The sequence below is a fragment of the Staurois parvus genome, unplaced genomic scaffold (assembly GCF_062004578.1).
Source record: "Staurois parvus isolate SC_StPar_1 unplaced genomic scaffold, SC_StPar_1.0 ptg000140l, whole genome shotgun sequence".
Taxonomy (NCBI): Eukaryota; Metazoa; Chordata; class Amphibia; order Anura; family Ranidae; genus Staurois; species Staurois parvus.
The window spans coordinates 1,854,976-1,868,828 of record NW_028317936.1 but is presented as its reverse complement, the minus strand read 5'-3'; the positions used below and the strand labels follow the sequence as shown (position 1 = coordinate 1,868,828).

The window sequence follows — 13,853 nt, the reverse complement described above, 5'->3', positions numbered from 1 at the left end:
GATTTGTGCTAGGAGGGGGAAATTTGTGGTAGAAGGGGAGATTGGGGGGGGGGGGTTGTGCTAGGAGGGAGGGATTAGCAGGGGGATCTTCGCTCGAAGGGGGGATTGGGGGGGTTTGTGTTAGGAGGGGTTGTTGTCTTCTAATAATTATGAAGACAACTATAGGGGTAAGTGCAACTTTGCTTTTTTTCCAAAATTGCTGTAAATGTAAGTCAAGTTAAAAACCATTTGAGTCCCATTACGGACAGATATAATAAAAAGATTAAAAAATAGGTTTACAGCCGTATAGGTCAAAAACACACAAGAGTGATTTTTTTTTTTTTTTTGTAAATGCCCAGATGGGCACTAACTTTGATAGAAACACTAAAAATTTAAAGTATCGAGTGATGTCATTGCCGACCCACATATAACCAAATGAAGGTAAAAAAAAAAAAAAAAGAAAAACCTTCTAAAGCTTGGCCCCAGTGGGGAAAAATTCCTTCCTGACCCCTTAAGGCGATCGGATTACTCCCTGGATATACAATCCACAATGTTATACAGAGGAAGGCGAAAAACCCTTCTGAAGCAGCCCCAAAAGGGAAACAAATTCCTTGCTTTATAATTAGCATCCCCCCTTTTAGCAAACCCCCCCAATCCCCCCTTTTAGCACAATCCCCCCACTAATCCCCTCTCCTAGCACAACCCCCCCAATCCCCCTTTTTTAGCACAAATCCCCCCAATCCCCTCTTCTAGCAAAAATCCCCCCTTCTAGCATAAATCCCCCCCCTTATCCAAATGCCCATTCTCCAATCCTCTTCGTATGACAAATTCCCCTAAATTCAGACTCCTAGCAAAACCCCTTCCAAAGTACCCTTCCCAGCACAGATCCTCTCCCTTTCCAAATCCCCCTCCCCCTCCTAGCACAAATCCCCCACTAATCCCTGCTCCGCCTGGTGATCCGGTGTCCAGCCCGAAGTGCCTCCGTCCGGTGTCCAGCCCGAAGTGCCTCAGTCCGGTGTCCAGCTCGAAGTGCCTCAGACCGGTGTCCATCCCGAAGTGCCTCAGACCGGTGTCCATCCCGAAGTGCCTCAGTCCGGTGTCCAGCCCGAAGTGCCTCAGTCCGGTGTCCAGCCCGAAGTGCCTCAGTCCGGTGTCCAGCCCGAAGTGCCTCAGTCCGGTGTCCAGCCCGAAGTGCCTCAGTCCGGTGTCCAGCCCGAAGTGCCTCAGTCCGGTGTCCAGCCCGAAGTGCCTCAGCCCGGTGTCCAGCCCGAAGTGCCTCAGCCCGGTGTCCAGCCCGAAGTGCCTCAGCCCGGTGTCCAGCCCGAAGTGCCTCAGCCCGGTGTCCAGCCCGAAGTGCCTCAGCCCGGTGTCCAGCCCGAAGTGCCTCAGCCCGGTGTCCAGCCCGAAGTGCCTCAGCCCGGTGTCCAGCCCGAAGTGCCTCAGCCCGGTGTCCAGCCCGAAGTGCCTCAGCCCGGTGTCCAGCCCGAAGTGCCTCAGCCCGGTGTCCAGCCCGAAGTGCCTCAGCCCGGTGTCCAGCCCGAAGTGCCTCAGTCCGGTGTCCAGCCCGAAGTGCCTCAGTCCGGTGTCCAGCCCGAAGTGCCTCAGTCCGGTGTCCAGCCCGAAGTGCCTCAGTCCGGTGTCCAGCCCGAAGTGCCTCAGTCCGGTGTCCAGCCCGAAGTGCCTCAGCCCGGTGTCCAGCCCGAAGTGCCTCAGCCCGGTGTCCAGCCCGAAGTGCCTCAGCCCGGTGTCCAGCCCGAAGTGCCTCAGCCCGGTGTCCAGCCCGAAGTGCCTCAGCCCGGTGTCCAGCCCGAAGTGCCTCAGCCCGGTGTCCAGCCCGAAGTGCCTCAGCCCGGTGTCCAGCCCGAAGTGCCTCAGCCCGGTGTCCAGCCCGAAGTGCCTCAGCCCGGTGTCCAGCCCGAAGTGCCTCAGCCCGGTGTCCAGCCCGAAGTGCCTCAGCCCGGTGTCCAGCCCGAAGTGGAGAAGAGATGAGTGGGGGGATATGTGCTAGGAGGGGGAAATTAGCAGGGGGAGTTGTGGTAGAAAGGGGGATTGGGGGGGGGTTCGTGCTAGGAGGGAGGGATTAGCAGGGGAATATATGCTTGAAGGGGGGATTTGTTCTAAAAGCGAGGATTGGGGGGGGTGCTAGTAGAAGGGATTAGTGGGGGTATATGTGCTAGGAGGGGGGGGAATTTGTGGTAGAAAGGGGGATGGGGTGGGGTTTGTGCTAGGAGGGAGGGATTAGCAGGGGGATCTGTGCTCGAAGGGGGCATTGGAGGGGTTTGTGCTAGGAGGGGGGATTTGTGCTAAAAGCAGGGATGGGGGGGGATTATGCAAGGAGAAGGGATTAGTGGGGGGATTTGATTCACCCACTCATCCCTTAAAGGGGACCTCTGGTTACTGGATCCATAAATCACCCAGAAGTGCCTGACGCACCACCCATCCAGAGGGAGGATATCCCTATACCCGGCTTAACCTGCTTCCTTAACCTTTTGCCCCCTGGCCAATGGCTGTTTGGCGGCCGGCAAAATCCCTCAGCGTTCCGGGTGGATGCCATATGGCGTCCTCCCGGGCACACAGATCTATGTACAGATCTATCTGACAGATCTATGTACCGGCCCCGTTGCCGGTACCACGTGACCTGCTGTGACCAATCACAGCAGGTCACATGACAGTTGTATACAATGGATGGCTTCATTCACGCCATCCATTGTATACTAGTGTACCTAGCTGTGAATGGTCACAGCGATCACATGCACAAGCTGGGCCAATCACAGCCCAGCTGTGTCATGTGATTAGCCGTGGCCAAATCACAGCTAAGCACAAAAAAAAAAAAAGCCGTGAATGAATCGATGTCATTCAGGTAAATGCTTGCTTATAGCAAAGTAATTCTTTGCTATAAGCAAATTGTGTAAAAAAAAGAAATACTGATCACTTCCCCAAAGTTGTACAATGTTACTATGGTAACATTGTACTACATTGGTCAAAGTGAAATATGAAAAAAAATCTTAAAATAAAAAAATGTAATAAAAAATTATAAATATTTAAAAAAATTACATTTTTTTTCCCCATACTGTCACCAGTCAGTGTCCCTGATCACCGCCATGCCAGTTATATGATGACGCTGTACTGCACTGGTGACAGTATGTATTAAGAAAATACATTGTAAAAAATTATTGTAAAAATAATTTTTTACATTTTTTCATTTTCTGAAAAATTATGACAAAAACAATACAACTTCAAAAAACTCGCCATGCCTCTTATGAAAAAATAATTTTAAAAAATGAAGGGTTTTTTTAGCACTAGACAGATAGTAAGGAGGAATTGTATCACCTCCGAACCACCTGCTTAAACCTCTTCAACCCTGAGACATCAGGGGTCAGACAGGTGAGACATCAGGGGACTGTGTAGACCCCTGATAATTCACTAAAGCACCCCCCCCCAACAATAACATTATGCAAAAAATAAATACAATTCTAAAAACTGTACAAATTGTAAAAAATAATTTAAAAAATGAAGGGTTTGGCTCTTCGAAGAAACTGGAGAGTGCAACCAAGGCAATCCAATTACTTTCTGGATCTACAATCCGCATTGTTATATCTTGCAAAGACTCCGATGGTATTGATAAAATATGATATTGTGCGCCTTCCTTCCACTTTCTTGTTCCTTCCCACTCCACTTTTTGTGTGCGCACAATAACCATTTAAAGCAGAACTATACTTACCTCCGATTCAGCAATATGCTGACCGCTGACACCTTCAGGCGGCTGTCTTCGTCATTGGCTGGGTGAGGATGATGGCACTCCCACGCATGCGTAGGAGCGCTGTCAAATTCGGCGCTGCCAAATTTGTACAGTGAGCTGCGCCTGCACGGCTCACTATACAGGGGCAGACAGGTAGGTAGGTCTGTCTGCCCATTTTTTATCTTTTACCTTAAGCTCTACTTTAAGGTTTCCATTAGTACAAGGCGTATATACATGCCTGTATACAGCATCGATTCGAAGGCATATAGAGGAAAAAAAGGAGCCTAGGGTCATCAGCCTGTGACAATACCCCAACAGCCCTTTTTACTTTCTCCTCTTCATCTTCTTCATTTTTGTAGGCTTGCTTGGCTTCGGGGGTTTAAACTTGGCCAGCTTAGGCATCTTCATAGCCGATTTTGGAGGCTTTAGCAGCAAATTGGGCCTTGGTGGGACTGAAAGCTTTGCTGGCATTTTAGATCCCGGTAGTACTAGAGGCCTTTGTGGTAGCTTGGATCCAGGTAGGACTAAAGGCCTTTGTGGCATCTTGGATCCCGGTGGGGCTAGAGGCCTTGGGGGCATCTTGGATCCCGGAGGGGCTAGAGGCCTTGGGGGCATCTTGGATCCCGGCGGGGCTAGAGGCCTTGGGGGCATCTTGGATCCCGGCGGGGCTAGAGGCCTTGGGGGCATCTTGGATCCCGGCGGGGCTAGAGGCCTTGGGGGCATCTTGGATCCCGGCGGGGCTAGAGGCCTTGGGGGCATCTTGGATCCCGGCGGGGCTAGAGGCCTTGGGGGCATCTTGGATCCCGGTGGGACTGAAGGCCTTGGTGGCACTTTAGATCCCGGAGGGACTGAAGGCCTTGGTGGCACTTTAGAACCTGGTGGGACTGAAGGCTGTGCAGATCCTGATGGGACTGGAGGCTTCCCAGGGACTTTAGGCCTTGTGTCATCACGTGGGTGATCTTCATCTGCATGTGGGGTCTTGATGGAACCTGATGGGTCCTCCTTGTCTCTTCCACTTCTCTTTCCTCCTGTCTTGTATTATCCACGTTGTCCAGTTTTACTCTTTGCAGCAGGTTCCTGGTCTTCTTCCTCTGGATTCTCCGGGTCTGGGCTTTCCTTGGATCTCCTTCTTGCTGGTATTAGTGAAGGCAGCAAGTTGGAGAAAAAACTCTTTATACCTGAACTGGCCTGAGCAGCAGCAGGGTCCCACTGTTCCTGAGCAGCAGCAGGGTCCCACTGTTCCTGAGCAGCAGCAGGGTCCCACTGTTCCTGAGCAGCAGCAGGGTCCCACTGTTCCTGAGCAGCAGCAGGGTCCCACTGTTCCTGAGCAGCAGCGGGGTCCCACTGTTCCTGAGCAGCAGCGGGGTACCCTTTTGCCTGTACCCTTGGAGGACAAGGGTCGGTGACAACAACTTCCATCAGCTCGGCAGGACCTACATTAAGGTGCTGTCCTTTTGTCACCACTGTTAGTAAAATCCGATCCAATGTTGCGTTCTGCGCATGACTGTAAAAAAAAAAGAAAAAATAAATTGTTAGAAAAAACTCCATCATTGGGTAAGTGCTAACATTATATTACATGGAGAACATCATGTTTTTCTTAAAGTGCATGTAACCCCTAACCATGTTCTTCTTATATTTGCACCATTTTGGTCTCTTAAGAACACCCTTGGAGGGGTTTTATTTTTTATATCTGTTCAGTGAATGCATAAATATACGTACTGATCCTGTCAGAAATCTTGTGAGCTTATAGCTTCCAGTACTGAACTCTTCTTATCAGTTACATTGTTCCCGAATCTCCCTGTGGACTACAGAATGCCTTCCCTGTGTTATGGAGATGAACAGAAGGGGAAGTGTCTAGTAGTCCCGTTTTAGGGTGACAAGGCTGGTCCTCAATAGATACAGTGGAGGAGTACACGTAGTCACCCTAACACAGAAGGTGTATTATTGGCTGGGTCGCCAAATGAAAAATGAAGGAAAAAAGTCTGCTGCTAATTACAAGATATATTTATAAAAATTCAGTGAATGAACGTCACAAGCATTCACCCAGTTATCATGAATTCTGACCATGTTTTGCTTAATATGTCAATTTCCTATGATCGTCAGCTCCGTCTAGTGTCCAAAACATGGTATTTTCCTGACTGACATTTTTCAGGTGCCCCCTGTTGGTTGATTGAGAGCTGCCCTGACCATTTTGTAGCTGAGACTGAGACTTCTGGACAGCTTGACCCATTGCAGGACTAATGAATCTACTGGCAGGGTCTCCAGGTAAGACACTTTGCAAAATATTCCCAAAAAATCGATACTGTATAGTGTGAGACAGAGTGCCGAAAAATAGATTTGGGGATTTACCTTCACTTTGGGGTCTATTTTTTAATTGTTTACACCCAACTGTCACCCAACTGTCACCCATTGTCCAAATGGAAAAATATGTGCAAGTCATATGAAAACTTTTATAAAACAGACCCCCTTATGATTCTAGGTTAGTAATTTCTGTAATTAATGATGGATACGTACCAAGTCCGGATTATAAAACAGCAGCAGGGTATCAGCAGTAACAACAGGCCGCTGAGGGTCCCCAAGATGACCAACGCCATCATGTATTTGGTTGACATTTCTAAAGGAAGAGAAAAAAAAAAAAAGATTATTTATAGGTCAAGCATATGATATACTTCTAAATTTGAATAGAAAGCCAAAAAGGAACCAATCAGCATCAGCCATCCAAAGAAGGCGGAGTAATATTGACATCTGACTGTTTGCTTTGGAAGGATCTCACTGCACGTTGGAGCCTTCAGAAAGTCTTGAGCCATGAGCCTTCCTTCAGTTTTCTTGAAGGTGACAACAATTTACTTACCAGCTGGCTTTGTCGTGGATTCTGGTTGTTTAATGGTCGTCTGGCCGGATTGGCCATTATTTGTAGCGCCCGACTGAGCGTTATTCTTCCCGCCTGACTGCGCCTTATTCGACGTGTCAGACGGAGCATTATCCGCCTCCTCTCGTTGTAATAAATCGCCATAAAAGTCTGTAAACATAAAGGAATAAGTAAATGGTTACAACACATGGAACTTATTATCTACATTTTAACATTTTTAACCCGGCCCCCCGCAAAAAAGTGTATGTGTGTGTATATATATATATATATATATAATCAAAAAATTACTTCTAATAGACAGTGCCACTGGACATATATGGGGAAAAGAAAGGAAAAAAGGGGGGGGGGGAGCAGCTGTCTGCGCTCTGGAAACCCAAAGCAATATAACTGAATGGAAGAATTTAAACAGCACCCCTCATTTTTTTTAAAATCCATTGTATCACACAGTAACATGCATGGCAAGAAAAACATGTCATGGAGGGGGGGCTACTGTTACAGGAAGTGAAAAAATATTTGATCTGCTGGCAGGATCAACAGATAATAAAACTATGATATGGGGGGGGGGGGGTCAGAAAAACAAAGACTGCAGTGTGAATGTTATGGTCGGGATGTATTTTTTACATTTTAAAGAAGAACTTAACACTAAAATTAAGACTTTATCCCCTCTAACACCCCCTCCCCCACTGCATGACACCCCACCTTCTAACCACAGCTTGTTCAATTAAGCTCTGACAATAAGTCCCGGTTCATCTGGAGCGACTTGTCATGCGATTTGACAGTCACACCGTATTGTCGGCCGTGGAACCGTTGTCCGACTTTGCAGTGCTGCACCGATTTTAAAAAAAAGGTTCCTGCACCTTTTTTTTGCGATTTCAGGAGCGACTTGCATAGGCATCTGTACATGAAGTCGCACAAATGTCAGCCAAGACACCCCCAGGCTTCTACCTAGTCTTAGGTTTGCAAGTTAAGGCTTTGTTTGAATTTGAAATTCTTCTTTATACTGTACAAAATACAACCCGACCCTAACATTCACACTGCAGTCTTTGTTTTTCTGACCCCCCCCCCCATATCATAGTTTTTTTGTCTGTTGATCCTGCCAGCAGATCAATTATTTGTTCACTTCCTGTAACAGGGAGGTATATACAGCTAAGATACCCAAATACTATATACAGCAAAGACCCCAAATATTATATACAGCCAGGACTCCCCAATACTATATGCAACCAGGACCCCCCAATACTATATACAGCCAGGACCCCCCAATATTATATACAGCCAGGACCCCCAATACTATATACAGCAAGGACCCCCCAATACTATATACAGCCAGGATCCCCAGTACAATATAAAGCCAGGACCCCCAATACTATATACAGCCAGGACCCCCAGTACAATATACAGCCCACACCCTTAAATACTATATACAGCCAGGACCTCCAATACTATATACAGCCAGGACCCCCAATACTATATACAGCAAGGACCCCCAATATTATATAAAACCAGGGCTCCCCAATACTATATACAGTCAGGACCCCCAATACTATATACAGCCAGGACCCCCAATATTATATAAAACCAGGGCTCCCCAATACTATATACAGTCAGGACCCCCCAATACTATATACAGCCAGGACCCCCAATATTATATAAAACCAGGGCTCCCCAATAGTAAATACAGCTAAGACCCCCCAATACTATATACAGCTAGGAATCCCTATTACAGACATACAGGACCCCCCAATATTAGGTACAGCCAGAACCCCCACAATTTTACACCGCCCCACCCTCACCCTCTCCCATACTCTATGTATACAGAAAGCAGTTTCCTTCCTGTCTCCATGTCACCGGCCAATCTTAGGCTCCCAATTCTATCAAGAAGTTGCTCGGTGGCCATCTTGGTTAGGGGCACCATGCCCAAAACTACTACTAATAACCCCAGGATTACGGAAGGTGAATGGTTCCGGGTGTGCCGGCAAAACGAGCTTCTCCTAAATCTGCTGACAATCAAATCATCGTGCGGCTTGGTTCCCAATGGAATGCACAATTGATTTGACAAACTAATATTATTTTATTGATTTAACAATTAATTATGTCTTTTTTTTAAATTCTCAGTTAATTATATATTATTATTTCATTAATTATCAATTAATTCTGTATTATTTTTTATAAACAAATAATGATATTTTATTAATTGATGTGTGCCTGTGTGTATTAAATATATATATATATACACATACAGACTTTATATTATATATATAGCTGTTTGAGCTGATAGAAGTCTGTGTGTGTGTATATATATATATTTATAAACATAGTATATACTACATACACATACATACTCACATATATTTATATACACGCACAGACAGATTTATATCAGCTGAAACAGCACACACACTCATATATATATATATATACATATACACACATACATACACACATACACACATATATATATATACATATAGTATATACTGCATGTACAGACATCTATCAGCTCAAGCAGCACACTGCTCCCTAATTATAAGTATGATCTCCAGCCATTAAGCAGTTTAAATTCAAACCTCTGGATGTAAAGACAACTGTCACCCCCTCCCCCCCCCCCCCAGGCTGAAAGCAGGCGGAGCTTTAGTGTTGTGAACTGTCAGTGTGGCCCATTGTTGCACCCATGTAATGGAATATATCTGATCCCTGCTAATAGAAGTATATGATAATCTTACCGTCTACCCATGCGTCGTCCTTACTGGCCGATCCGATGAATACGGCCAAAAAAATGTACGCGAAAAACAGGTAAAGTCTCATTGTGGCTCCCAAACAACAAACTAGATGCACACTCCTCTCCCTCCCAATGTGATCTGGCAGTTCAGAGCTGATGGGCACTGTGATGTCATCAGTCACATGACCAGGCTTCCAGGTTGCTATAGCGACAACCATGCCCATTGGGGGGGGGGGTGTATATAAATAGTTGTTAATTAAAAAGAAATCAATGTTAATAAATAATAATTAATTGTTAATAAACTGATAATAAACAATTCTTATTTTTTAAAAAAGACATTTGTCAATTAATAAAATATTATATCATTCATTGTTTATATTTTAAAAAATACAGAATTGATAATTAATGAAATAATAATACATAATTAATTGAGTGTTTAAAAATATATTTTTAAATGTTAATAATACATAATTGTTAAATAAAAATTAAAAAAAAAGACATAATTAATTGTAAATCAATAAAATAACATTAGATCATGAATAAGTCAATTGTGCATTCCATTGGGAACCAAGCCGTGCGATGATTTGATTGTCAGCAGATTTAGGAGAAGGAAGCTCGTTTTACCGACACACCCGGAACCATTCCCCTGCCGGAAACTCCGGGTTATTAGTAGTAGTTTTAGGGACGTTGCCCCTAACCAAGATGACCGCCGAGCAACTTCCTGATAGAACCGTGGGCATGGAGACAGGAAGGAAACGGCTTGCTATTTACATGAGAGACAGAGTGAAGGTGGGGTATGTAATATTGGGGGGTCCTGGTTGTACCTAATATTGGGGGGTCCTGTTTGTATATAAAATTGTGGGGTCCTGGCTGTACCTAATATTGGAGGGTGTTGGCTGTATATAATATTGGGGGTCCTCACTGTATATAGTATTGGGGGTCCTGGCTATTTATAGTATTGGGGGTCGTCATTATATATAATATTGGTGGTCCTGGCTGCATATAGTATTGGGGGTCCTCATTGTATATAATATTGGGGATCCTGTCTGTATATAGTTTTGGGGTCCTGGCTGTATATAGTATTGGGGGTCCTGGCTGTATATAAAATTTAGGGTCCTGGCTGTATATAGTATTGGGGGTCCTGGCTGTATATATTTGGGGTCCTGGCTGTATATAGTATTGGGGGTCCTGGCTGTATATAGCATTGGGGGGTCCTGGCTGTATATAGCATTGGGGGGTCCTGGCTGTATATAGTATTGGGGGGTCCTCGCTGTATATAATATTGGGGGTCCTGGCTGTATATAGTATTGGGTGTCCTGGCTGTATATAGTATTGGGGTCCTGGCTGTATGTAGTATTGGGGGTCCTGGCTGTATATAGTATTGGAGGGTCCTGGCTGTATATAGTATTGGGGGTCCTGGCTGTATATAGTATTGGGGGTCCTCATTGTATATAATATTGGGGGTCCTGGCTGCATATAGTATTGGGGTCCTCATTGTATATAATATTGGGGGTCCTCATTGTATATAATATTGGGGGTCCTGGCTGTATATAGTTTTGGGGATCCTGGCTGTATATAGTTTTGGGTGTCCTGGCTGTATATAATATTTGGGGTCCTGGCTGTATATAGTATTGGGGGGTCCTGGCTGTATATAGTATTGGGGGTCCTGGCTGTATATAATATTGGGTGTCCTGGCTGTATATAGTATTGGGGGTCCTCGCTGTATATAATATTTCTGGTCCTGGCTGTATATAGTATTGGGGGTCCTGGCTGTATATATTTGGGGTCCTGGCTGTATATAGTATTGGGGGTCCTGGCTGTATATAATATTTGGGGTCCTGGCTGTATATAGTATTGGAGGGTCCTGGCTGTATCTAGTATTGGGGGTTCTCATTGTATATAATATTGGGGGTCCTGGCTGCATATAGTATTTGGGTCCTCATTGTATATAATATTGGGGGTCCTGGCTGCATATAGTATTGGGGTCCTCATTGTATATAATATTGGGGGTCCTCACTGTATATAATATTGGGTGTCCTGGCTGTATATAGTATTGGGGGTCCTGGCTGTATATAATATTTGGGGTCCTGGTTGTATATAGTATTGGGGGTCCTGGCTGTATATATTTGGGGTCCTGGCTGTATATAGTATTGGGGGGTCCTGGCTGTATATAGTATTGGGGGTCCTGGCTGTATATAATATTGGGGGTCCTGGCTGTATATAATATTGGTTGTCCTGGCTGTATATAATATTGGGGGTCCTGGCTGTATATAATATTGGGGGTCCTGGCTGTATATAATATTTGGGGTCCTGGCTGTATATAATATTGGGGGTCCTGGCTGTATAAGTCCCACAGATGTCAGCCAAGACTCCCCTGAAATCGCACTGACGTGTGGCTCTGAAATTGTGAGAATTCAAGTGAAGTCGCATGATTTCAGAGTTGGATTCAGTGTGAACCCGGGCTAAAACACGGAAGCTGATTGGTCACCATGTACGGCTGCACCAGATTTTGTGTGCACCGGTGTTAGTAAATCTCCCCCAATGTGTGTATATATGTATAAATATATACACACCCCCAGGCTGCTATCTAATGGGGGGGGGGGGGGGGGTTAGTCTTAGGTTTGCAAGATAAAGCTTTGTTTAGACTTGTAGTTGGGGGACAAAATGTGCAGTTATGCTGTATTTTTGCTGCCGTCCCCCCCACACACACTCCAAAGACATGCTGGTAGGTTAATTGGCTCCTTTCTAAATTGTCCCTAGTATGTGTATGTATGAATGTGAGTTAGGGACCTTAGATTGTACATTCTTTGGGGGCGGAGACTGATGTGAATGTACAATATATATCTAAAAGCGCTTTGTAAGTTGACGGCGTTATATAAGTACCTGAAATAAATATATATATGTGAGTGTGTATATAGATTGTAAGCAGGTTAGGGCCCTCCTAACCCACTTGTATTGAACTGTACCTTTGCTGTATTGTCTCCCTTAATATTGTAAAGTGCTGAGCAAACTGTTGGCGCTATAGAAATCCTGTATTATAAATATATATATACACCCATATATTTATATACATATAGTATATACTGCATGTACAGACATCTATCAGCTCAAGCAGCACACTGCTCCCTTCTAATTATAAGTATGATCTCCAGCCATTAAACAGTTAAATTCAAACCTCTGGATGTAAAGACAACTTTCACTTTTTCCCCTGCAGGCTGAAACCAGGCGGAGCTTTAGGCTCCATGCACACGGGGCGTATTAATAATGCCGGTAACGTTAGCTGTGTAGTCACGTTATAAATGGAAGTTTTTCACGTTTTAGCGTTTTGTTTTTTTTCACCAAAAAAAACCCTTTTTTTTGGTCAAAAAAGTCCAAAAACACCAGTTTGTGGCAATTTACCATGTTTTGCCACATTTTTACAGCTAAAAAACTCCTCTAGAAACTTGCTAGTTCTGGGGTTTTTTCCAGTCATTCCTGTGTGTGTAATTGTTAATTAAAAATAAATAAATGTTAATAAATAATAATTCATTGTTAATAAACTGATAATACACAATTAATTCTTATTTTATTAATTGACCAATATGTTTTTTTTTTAAATATTACATCATTAATTGTTTATATAAAAAAAATACAGATTTAATTGATAATTACTTAAATAATAATACATAATTAATTGATTGTTTAAAAAATATTTATTTAAACGTTAATAAAATAATACATAATTGTTAAATAAAATTAAAAAATCCTTAATTGGAAATCAATTAAAATAATATTAGATCATGAATAAATCAATTTTGCATTCCGTTGGGAACCAAGCCGCCCAATGATTTGATTGTCAGCAGATTTAGGAGAGAAGGAAGCTCGTTTTGCCGGCACACCCGAAACCATTCCCCTCCTCCTTTATGCCTTGGAGTGTGAGCCAGAGCTCAGGGAAAGTTTCCAATCCCCCTAGCTAAAAGTTGTCTACACAAATCCCTTATCAACTGCTGCCAGGGGGGGCTAGATACAAGTTCATCATTCCAGTGGCCTGGAAAACAAGAAGTAGGGACAGTGGCTCGAGCAGGGGACTGGTGGTGGTCAGGAGAAGGAGTGTCCGCTTGCCGATAGTGGTGCTGGGTCTGCACTATGCATCGGGAAAACCCATGACTGGGCTGTGCTTGGGCCGGTTGGGTAGTCGGCATCTGATGGACCCCCACTGAACCACTGTATTGGGTAACTCAGACATCTCTGTTGCATAGTAGTCATGTAGTCCCCTACAAAGGCCTTTTGTCCTTGGAGTATGAGCCAGAGCTCAGGGAAGGTTTCCAATTCCCTTAACTAAAATTTGTCTGTGCAGGCGGACAAAATTAGATTCTTCATGAATAGAGACATGGCTTTATCTGGACCATATACAATTAGTATTTAAAAAAAATGCAACTAGCCTCAGATCACACAGATGACATTAGTTTTCCCCCAAACTGTTACCGTAAGGCTAGGTTCACACTAATGTGGCTCTGCGAACCACGTTTGGTACAGGCACAACAGTCTATTCATTTGAATGGGCTGCA

At 44.5% G+C, this 13,853-nt stretch overlaps 1 long non-coding RNA gene across 1 annotated transcript in view; it reads left to right on the top strand.

Annotated features, from left to right (window-relative positions):
* Positions 1–13,853, top strand: part of LOC149465217 (uncharacterized) — a 242,689-nt gene that overhangs the window by 74,310 nt on the left and 154,526 nt on the right. Inside the window, exon 5 of the long non-coding RNA XR_016312236.1 lies at positions 5,871–5,983. This is a non-coding gene — a long non-coding RNA (uncharacterized LOC149465217). The remainder of the gene's footprint in view (positions 1–5,870; positions 5,984–13,853) is intronic.